The sequence below is a fragment of the Bombus flavifrons genome, chromosome 16, assembly GCF_040668555.2.
Source record: "Bombus flavifrons isolate JBK064 chromosome 16, iyBomFlav1_principal, whole genome shotgun sequence".
NCBI lineage: Eukaryota > Metazoa > Arthropoda > Insecta > Hymenoptera > Apidae > Bombus > Bombus flavifrons.
Window position 1 is genome coordinate 782,004 of NC_138457.1, and position 10,547 is coordinate 792,550.

The window sequence follows — 10,547 nt, forward strand, 5'->3', positions numbered from 1 at the left end:
ACGCATTTCTCGCCGTAGAAGACACAGAACTGATAAGTTTAAACGATTTCGGGAACAAATTAAAGGAAATGTTCGGTCGAGGAAAAACAGTTAACCAGTATAAAGGTGAATTAGCGACAGTGTTTCAACGACCAGGAGAAGACATACTAGATTATATAGATCGCGTCAGAGATCTCAGACTAGCGATAATGGACGGAGAAAGATACGAGTACGGCACCGTATTCCAAGATAAAATAAATCGAGACACGAGGGAGGCTTTCGTTAAGGGGCTCCCAAACGAGGTGTATTTATGAGTAAAGATAGCAGGATACTAATCCTTGGATGATGCGTACCGCCAAGCAGTGAAAGCAACACGAGAATTAAAACAAGCAAACAATAGAATACAATACCAGCGTCCGACACCTCCGAATAATTATAACCGAAACAACGCTCATTCCCCATACAATAGTAACAACATCGGAAACAACCACCAGGACTGGAGATTTGTACCGCCGTCGCGAAAACATCTAAACAATCCGGGAATAAAGGAAGATGCCAGGAAAGGACCAAGAGCAATAATCTGGGAAGAAAAATGCATAAGTAAATACCTCGATAGAGATCTAAATCAAAAGAGGGATGCTGATCATTTGAATCAATCAACTTTTCAACGCAAACATCATTCCGTTGCTGTTATAAGGGATAATGTCACTTTAAATAGTAACAGGACGCACGACACTACAGACAGGATCATAAGTGAGAAATTTTCCGAGTTCGCAAACAAGATAAACAATACGAATGCCAAAGAACTTTCAGAAAAAGCAGAAACTAGGAAACTGAACGACGAGGCGACAGGCAACGCTTATCCACAGCCTAATATCACGAAGATATTGGACCCGCTGGGAAGTTCCTCTCCACGTTCGACTTGGCAAAGATACAAAAGCAAGGCTCCACGAATTTCGTGAATGTTTCAACCATAATAGAAAAAGACATAGCGAGTGTATCTCACTCAAAAAATTCTATAAAACCATCAGAAAGTAACTTTATCGAGCTCAAAGCCAAGTCATTAAATTGGAAAGAAAATCAGACTACAGAGAATAAAAGTATAGCTATCTCTAAATCCAAAACAGAATCTGTAAGCAGAAAGGTTTGTAATAAAAATTCAAAGAATAATTCTGAATCTACCGAAAATATTTCTAAACGTTCCATACAAATAAATAATAATTTAATTATAATAAGCACTTCCAGTGAAACTATTCATCCTGAAAAGGTAGAGGAAAACCAACGTGTTGTAAATAAAGTAAATAAAGAAGAAAAAAGGGTAACTAAGGAAAAAGATTCTAAACATTTTCAAGCCGAAAAAACGCAAGTTCAACGTGCTCAAAGAAATAAAAAGGGAGAAAATAGGGAATCACCAGTCAAAGATATATATAAAAACTCGAATAAGTACGCTAGCCATTGGATTATAATTGGATTAAAAATGCTTCATTGGTTGTTACATCTAGCATTTGACGTAGATAACATGAGTGCTAATCTTATGATTCCTCTTGGAAAATATAGATGGTATCACACTATACTATATCCAAAATATTTTTGGGTTAATATAGCTATGGCATTTTCAAAAATTTGTATTTTGAATGCTATTGGCAAGCAATTGGATAATTGGATCGGTGTCAGTAAATTTGCGTCTTGGCGCAAAATAAAAACTAAAATGAAGAAAAGGAAGTGTGACACTGTTCGTCGAATAATACAGATAGTGGAAACCTAAAAAGGAAAAAGAAAATTATTATGCGTGCTCCAATTATTGTTTGAATATAAAACGTGTTAATTCAATAAATAATTAAAATAGTGAAAGTGAAAGTTACCTTGTGAACAAGTAATCATCATACAAGAAAGTGCATGTGCAAATATAGATTATGGATCCCTGTTTGCGGAACATAATGTACGACAGCCATTTGAAACAAATGAATGAATTAACTTCAATTGTCTCAATGCAAAATACAACATTAATAAATGTTATAACAATATTGTGGTTAAATCAAAAGGAAGTGTGACACTGTTCGTTGAATAATACAAATAGCGGAAACCTAAAAAGAAAAAAAAAACGAAAATTATTATGCATAATCCAATTATTGTTTGAATATAAAACGTGTTAATTCAATAAATAATTAAAACAGTGAAAGTGAAAGTTACCTGCTGAACAATCAATCACCATACAAGAAGTGTACATGCATGAATTTCGCAGGAACAAATTATGCATCCACTCCGTAGAATATAGTATACGACTGTCAGTCAGAACAAATGGATAAACTAACCCCAACCACCTTGATATATACAAAAGAAAATAATACCATTAAAAATTTTACTAAAAGAAACACGATAATAATCAATAATTGATGCTCGACAACAAATTTACAGTTGGCCAATGGAAAATTAAACTGAAAAATCAAGGAAGCTAGTGACTCAACATCAACACAGCGGTTTCAATATGAAAGAGACAGAAACCAGTTAATAAGTGTGGAAGAGGTTATAAAATAATTAAAATAGGTTAACCGAATGTCAATAATAAATATGACTATAATAAGAAGGTATTATACTATGTTAACTTATATAATATTGTTAAATTATTGTATTTTGAAATAAATTCTATAATACACAACAGCGATCGCTGATACCATACAATACCTATTGATTTAAATAAATTAAATAGCGTTCTTAGTACTTACAAATGTAGAATAAATGAAAGCACTCGTAATGAGTGTCGAAAACGTACTGAAGAACTCAGTGACGCCAAGTGCGTGCTGTGTAGGTGTCTTGCATGAGCGACACAGCATGTAGACCTGGGGAATAAGGACAAAGTAGCTGTAAACAGTAATAATATAGTGAATAAGTTCTAACCTATAAGATATAGATTAGCTTCGACTTATATTACACAGTCATAAAGTAATAAACAATTAATAAGAAGAAATAAAATAGCTGATAAGTATAGAAAGTCGTTAGGAAATAATTAAGACAGGTTAATTGAAAGTTAATAATAAAACCAGAATAGAAGGATACTATACTGTACTAACCTACATAATACTGTTATATTATTATATCTAACATATAAAAACAGATTTTGTAATGCACAATAGCGGTCGCTCACACAATGCATTACACACATATTAAATTAAATGAATTAAACGATACCTTTATGCTCACAGATGTAGGATGATTGAAGGCACCCGCAGTAAGTATTTAAGGTGTAACCAAGAACCGGATAATGCTGTAGGAATGTTCCAGGTAAGCGACGCAGCATCGAGGGAATAGAATCTGAAGAATTACAGACAATAGTAATTCAATAAATAAATTTTAATCATCAATACATGGATTAACTTAAAATTCATACTATACATGAAATAACAACAAATAACAAGTACAAAGCAACGACAAATTAATAGGAAAGAAATAAGAACAGTCAATAAACACAGAAATAGGTTAGAAATTAATCAAGATAGATTAACTGAGTATTAACAGCAAAACATGATCAGAATTAAGAAATATTATATTGAATTGAGCTATACTAAACTTGATATAAAGAGTTAAGGTTATGCTACACAAAAGTGACTGGTGACACAATACACAATGCACACATTGAATTAACCAAATTAAACGAAACTTATATAAATACAAACCACGTAAAATCAAACAATGATACGACTCTATTAGCAATTAATAAATTCGATAATAATATAATCCATGCTATTACATTAAAATAACACACAGTATATATACACACATCACAACGAACATAAAACAATATTATTCACACCTCACTAAATAAAATTTAACATAAGTAAATAATTATTTTGGTAAAACGCTGCATAACACGTTACCGAACCCTCATTAAAGATACACACGAATAGCCATTTAAAAATTCCCCCCGAACACAAAACATCGTTCGCGCATGTGCTATGAGGCGCACCTTATTATAAACACAAAACAATATTGTTCCCCTTCAATTAACGAATAACTAGTTATTTCGACAATACGTTACTGTTGACATTAAATTAACACCACATTCCTACTGAAGACACACACACGATCAGCCATTTTGGAAATTCGTCGCACGCACTTCCACATATGCACTGAAATACATACCATAACTAGGTAGATTGCCATAAACATGAAATAATACTTAACCCATTCTAATTACACGTCATCTATTGAAACAAGTTAAAATTGATATACAAATAATTAATTCAATATTAATAAAAGTCACTATATACTAGGGACATTCACAGGCGGCCATTTTGAATAATCAACACGTGCATATAATAACTTTTATGCGTTACAAGGTAAATTGTATTTTCAACGAAGAAATAAATATTTAATAAGATGATAATAAAACAAAGGGAACATTATAACAAGAAAATGAATAATAGTTAATGCAATATAATACAGCATTATAACAGAAATATTAGGAATTAATGAAAATCAGCCATAAGGAATAACGCTACGACTATTAAACTACTAACTATTTCGATAAACTAAGGAAAAATAATAAATAATAATTAATACAATGCAATATATTATTATAACCTTTATCGAACTAAAGAAACTAATAAATAATAATAATTAATACCATATATTATTCTAACTTTCATTATTATGGAACTAGAGAGAACTAATAAACAATAATTAGTTATTATAACTTTATAATAAATATATATAATATAAGGGATACGGTATTTACTATTAACTGAGTATTCACACAAAGGAACGAGGTCCAAACAAAATTCATATATATGAAAATACTAACTGTTCTTCTATGTATGTACAGAATGGGTGGCGAATTCATCGACTGAGGCATAGAAAATCAAGACATACCTATACTTACATTCGATCCAGAGGAAGCGGAGGAAATTCGGTCCTGCCTCTGTGCTCAACTGACACGCACTGTTTATCATTTCAATAACCATTTTCTTTTTCAAGACTGTTATGACGCCCTTGACCCAGACGACCAGGACTTATATCATGACCCGCCAAGCCATTTCCTGTGTGGAATAGCTGCAAAAACCCGAATATCGCACTGTAGTATGTGTGACATAAACATAGCAGAACTACAACCCGCTAAATCTTGCATCCAATGCATAAGCGTTTACGATGACTTAACTCACCTCGAAAGAAATTTCCTAGTTCAAGGAATTGTAACCCGCACTGTTGCACGATAAATCATTTATATATTACGCACAAAATAAATACTTATGCTATCCGCTTATAAAACGACTAACATTTATAGCAATGCATATAATTTTCATTTATATTTATCGATACATACACATGCATGTTTGTAAGACGGATAATATTTATAACACCCACTCCCATCGATAATGCATATGACTTATAAAATAAAGTCCGTCTATATTTATCGACACATGCACATATATATATTCGTAAAATGAGCAACATTTATGACATCTATTTCTATCAATAATATATACATATATATAATCATAAAACAAATCTCATTTATAATACCTACCGATACATACACATATATGTATATGTCGGAGATGAAAGGAAAGCCGAAGCCGTTCCTTGGAAATTTTGAGAACATCTTCTAGTACTCTAGCCTAGATTTTATCACAGCTGTAATTGTTCGAGATTTGTGATAGCGAGATTGGGTTCGAGGTGACAATTGGTCGCCGAACGTAGCCACGGTCACGGGATGGACGTTTTGCCTAACGGAGGTCTGGAGTGGTTGTATGGGTTTTCCGAGAAATGTGGTTGTGGCGGCATGCGGCCTCGGGGGCGGGCCTAGCTACGTGTGATGTTGCCTCGGAGGTGCTGATACAATGGGACATACATTGTATTAACAATCAAACTCCAGGCAGAAAATGCCTAGCAACGGCGTTTGGAACTTTCTCGATGCTTCCAAACGGGTATAGAAAAACAAATGCAATCGTACAGCGAGAAAAATCTCCACGAGGCTGGCATTCTTGCGATTGCCTTGGAAAGTGACACATCGAGCATTTTCAACAACCGTATTTCTGTGCCTAAGATCATTTTACGCTTAGTAGAGAGTTATCCCGCTGACTGTGGATTCGTTTGAACCCAAAAATAGTGTTAATAGTGTTCATTAAACTTATTATTCGTAAATCATACTATTCAATAATCTTTTTGTACGTTAAACTTATTATTCATGAGACTTATTATTTGTTCAACTTATTATTTGTTCAACTTATTATTTCACTAACTTTATTATTCATTAAGCTTATTATTCACTAGACTTAGTATTTGTTAATCTTTGTAGTAGACTTGGCTATACGCGTAAATATAATCTCGGCTGTGTAAAACAATGGCTAATTCACGCGAAGAGTTGTTACGCACCCAAAATTCTAACCCTAACCCGACATCAGAAGTGGGATCAGAACCGCCTAAAGTGATACAAGAGCAGATGGCCCTTATGCGCGAGTTAATTCAGACGATAGCTCAAAAACCGAGGGAGCAGGAACCGAGTGTAAAACCCGAAAAATTTTCGCTACCGCGTTTTAACCCCGAAATCGCGGATGCCGACCCAGCTGCGTGGTGCGCGACTGTTAGTGTAATTATGGAAAAAAAGGCCTCTACAAGACGACGAGTTATATCTCACTATAAGTAGTGCTCTAGAGAATACAGCAGCACAGTGGCTTACGCAAGTCCCGGTCAGTGGTCTTACTTGGACAAAGTTTACTGAACATTTTCTTGCGCGTTATGGTGGCACGGAGATGGCAACCTCAGTGCTAGTGAGGCTCTTTTTTTTTTTTTTTTTTTTTTTACGTGGAGAAATCCTCATGGACACCCGCAGCTGTCAAACAGCGGCGGGTAGTGTCGGACTCTTACCGACTAAAACTCCACGGTGGCCTGTCCTGACGTTTGGTCGAGGGACACCCGGGCTCTCTTGCGAAGTACTACCGGGGTGCCCCCTGTCGTCTATCTCCCTGTGTAGATCTTGAAGGGAGGCGTCCTGTTCTTGCTTGGTCCGTTAGGGGGGGACCACGCCCCCTAACGCCTCGATCCTATTCTCACGCTCCTAAGGCGGCGGCTGCGCCGCGCCTTCGTGGCGTCTGATGTTCCTCTGCTGCTGCTGCGACGTCCTCGAGGGATGGCGCGATCTTTCCCGATCTCTTTCCGCCCGCTCCTTCGCGAGCATCACTTGCTCGCAGTATGTGCGGACGGCGACGAACTCCTGGCGCCCTCTGAGCATCGCCTCGACGACCGCTTCGGGGGCTAATCTCTCGCCGATGTCGAGCCGTAGGACGCGTCGCGGTTCTGCCCACGCCAGGCAGTGCTCCAGCGTGTGTTGCGCCGTGTCCTCCTCTTCCTCGCAGTGGTGACAGATGGACGTCACCTCCCGCCGAATCCTGAGCAGGTACTCGCCGAATACTCCGTGGCCGGTGAGCACCTGCGTCGTCCTGAAGGTTAGCGGGACCCCGCCGTGTTCTCTCCAGGCGTCCCAGTTCGGAAGCACGGCGCGAACGGCGCGATGTGGCCGCACGGCGTCCTCCTCCACCAGCTGAGAGCGCCATCGCTCCCAGATCTCCGACTTCGTCTCCTCCCGAATGTTTCGGACCGTCTGGCTGTTGGACGGTGGCGTCGTCGTCGTCGAGCGCCCGTCCGAGCTCGGACCTCTCAGGTGTTCGTACACCCTTCGGAGCGCAAGGGCCTGCAGCTCGTACGGCGGGGACGCCGCCAGCACGGTCGCCGACGCGTAGGACACCGTCCTGTATCCTCTGGCGATGCGGATGGCGATCGTCCGCTGCAGTCTTCTCACCAGGACCAGGCTGCGACGACTCGCCGCCAGATCTTCGGCCCAGACGGGAGCCCCGTAGAGGACTCGGGACCGGACCACTCCCTCGTAGAGTCGGCGGACTCCCAGTCCTGCTCCGCCGATGTTCGGTAGAAGGCCGCACAAGGCGTTGGCCGCGGCCATCACCCTGGGGACCAGGAGCTCGAAGTGCGGTCCGAACGTCCATCCGCTGTCGATGGTGAGACCCAGGTATCTCATCTGGTGTCTCACCGGCACCTCTTCTCCGTCGATGGTCACGGAGAGGTCGGGAGGAGGGGTTCCTCTGCGGCGTTGGTCGAAGAACCAAAGGGCCTCGGATTTGGCCGGCGACACTCTCAGCCCGAGCATCCGAATGGCGCGTACCGCGCATGCCACGGCGTTCTCCGCGTTATTCACCGCCTCGTTCCACCATCGTCCCCCGGCCAGAACCAACGTGTCGTCGGCGTAGCAAACCAGGCCCGCGCCCGGGGGCACGGGGCATCGGAGGACCGAGTCGTAGGCCGTGATCCACAGTATGGGTCCCAGGACCGAGCCCTGTGGCACGCCGCGCTCGACGCGTCTTCTCTCTTCCCCGTCCTTTCCGCTGTACAGAATCCACCGGTCACTCAAGTACGCCCGGATCACCCCGACGAGATACGCCGGAACCTCGAAGTATCGGAGGGCTTCCACTATCCTGGTCCAGGGGATGGAGTTGAAGGCGTTCTTGACGTCCAGCGATACCGCCAATCCCACCCCTTCGCGAGTGACCGTGTCCTCGGCCATGGATCGGACTCGCCTCACCGCGTCCACCGTCGAGCGGCCTCGGCGAAATTCGTACTGGCTTTCGTGCCATCCGGGCGTCCTCTCCGTCATATGAGCCTCCAGACGGGCGGCGATGATTCGCTCGAACAGCTTTCCCACCTCGTCGAGCAGGCATATAGGCCTGTACGCGGACGGCGAGTCCGGCGGACGATCCTCTTTCCGCAGCAGAACCAATCTCGCCGTCCGCCACGTCCGGGGGTAGACACCCTCCCTCAGGCATCTCGTGTACAGGTGTCGCAGGCGGGGAGCCATGATGTCGATCGTCTCCGCCCACACTCGGCCTGGGATTCCGTCCGGACCCGGTGCCACGTCGCGGGATGCCATCCTTCTCGTGGCTTCGAAGAGCTCCTCTTCGGTGACTCCGAGCTCTTCGCTCCACTCCGTCGTCGTCACCGCCTCCTCGTCGTCGTCGTCGTCGCCGAAGTAGGAGGATGGCGCTGATTGCCCCGCGTCCCTGTCTTCCGGTGGGAACAGAGTCCCGATGACCTTGTTCAGCAGCACCGGGTCCATGTTCGCGGTCAGCGGGGGCGCCGTAGGTCGCAACTTCTTAGTCGCTATCTTGTAGGGCCGCCCCCACGGATCGGATTCGACCGCCTCGACCAGCTCTGCCCAGCACCGAGCTTTCGCGATCTTGATCTCCCGCTGAAGAGTGCGTCTCGACTCTCTGTACGCCTCGTAGCAGCTGGAGATCTCCTCTTCGTCGCGCGTCAGCCTGCGACGGCGGGCCCTCAGGAATCTTCTGCGGGCTCGGACGCAGCTCGCTCGCAGCTCCGCGATCTCCGGTGTCCACCAGTACACGCAGCGATCGCGTCTACCGCCCGGGACGGAGCGCGGCATCGAGGCGTCGCACGCCGCGCTCATGTGTCGGCGAAGTTCTTCCGCCTCCTCGTCGACGCTTTCCAACGATGATGCTGATGCTGCTGCTGTTGTCGTTGTTGTCCGTCGGGCGTCCCAACTCCAGGCGGAGACGGTGGCCGCCGCCCGCAGCAGGTCCTTGTCCCTCTCCTTGAGCCGCCATCTCGGTGGTGGGCGGGATCGATTCTCTCCTCGTCGTCGGGCGTCGTCGTCGTTGTCGGCCTGTGTAGTCTCGGGGGCCACCTCCATCAGTATGTAGAGGTGGTCGGATAGCGTTTCCATCCCCTCGGCCACTCTCCAGTCGTGGATCCGCCTGAACAGCTCCGGGGTAGTCCACGTGACGTCGACCACGGAGGACCCTCTCCATGCCACGCAGGTGCTCGCCGAGCCTCTGCTTGCCAGCACGAGCCCGAGACCCGCGGCCCAATCGGTGAGCATCCTTCCCCGAGAGTTGGTACCGGGGTTTCCAGTGCTAGTGAGGCTGTTCAATGAACAACCGCTGAAGGACGAAACCACGGGGGCTTTTGGTGTTCGTCTTCGCTCCCTTCTGTCGGCGAAATTGGAGAATCTAACCATCGCTGAAGTACTTAACGCCATCGTCCTTTTACGACTAATTTCGCATGACCAGCGTGTCGAACGGATGGCACTTACGAATGACATCCAGACCCAGGATCAATTCCTTAAGGAAATGAGAGCTTTCTCTTACGCGAGAAAGAGACTGGTACCTTCGTCAAATAATCCATCGGCGGAACCGGAAGCTAAACGAAGCAGGCCATCAATTTCCCACATTAAGTCCTACCGCTGTGGTGCTTACGGACATAGGAGAACGGAGTGTTACCGGAAGACAAAAACGGGGAAGGAGCAGGATGTACGAAACCCAAAGGAAAAACGACCAGCTGCATCGTCGAAGGCTTCAAATGACACGAGGAGGGACATATCGCGCCTAATTGTCCATCATTGCGGAAAAGAAACAACGATTCCATTGACAAACGTCGGATCGACTCCTGCGTAGTGGAGGTTCCGGCTGGTAGATTAAGTCATCTGGGTGAGTCGTATCCATTTTACTTTGATTCTGGGGCCGAGTGTTCGTTAATTAAAGAGTCTT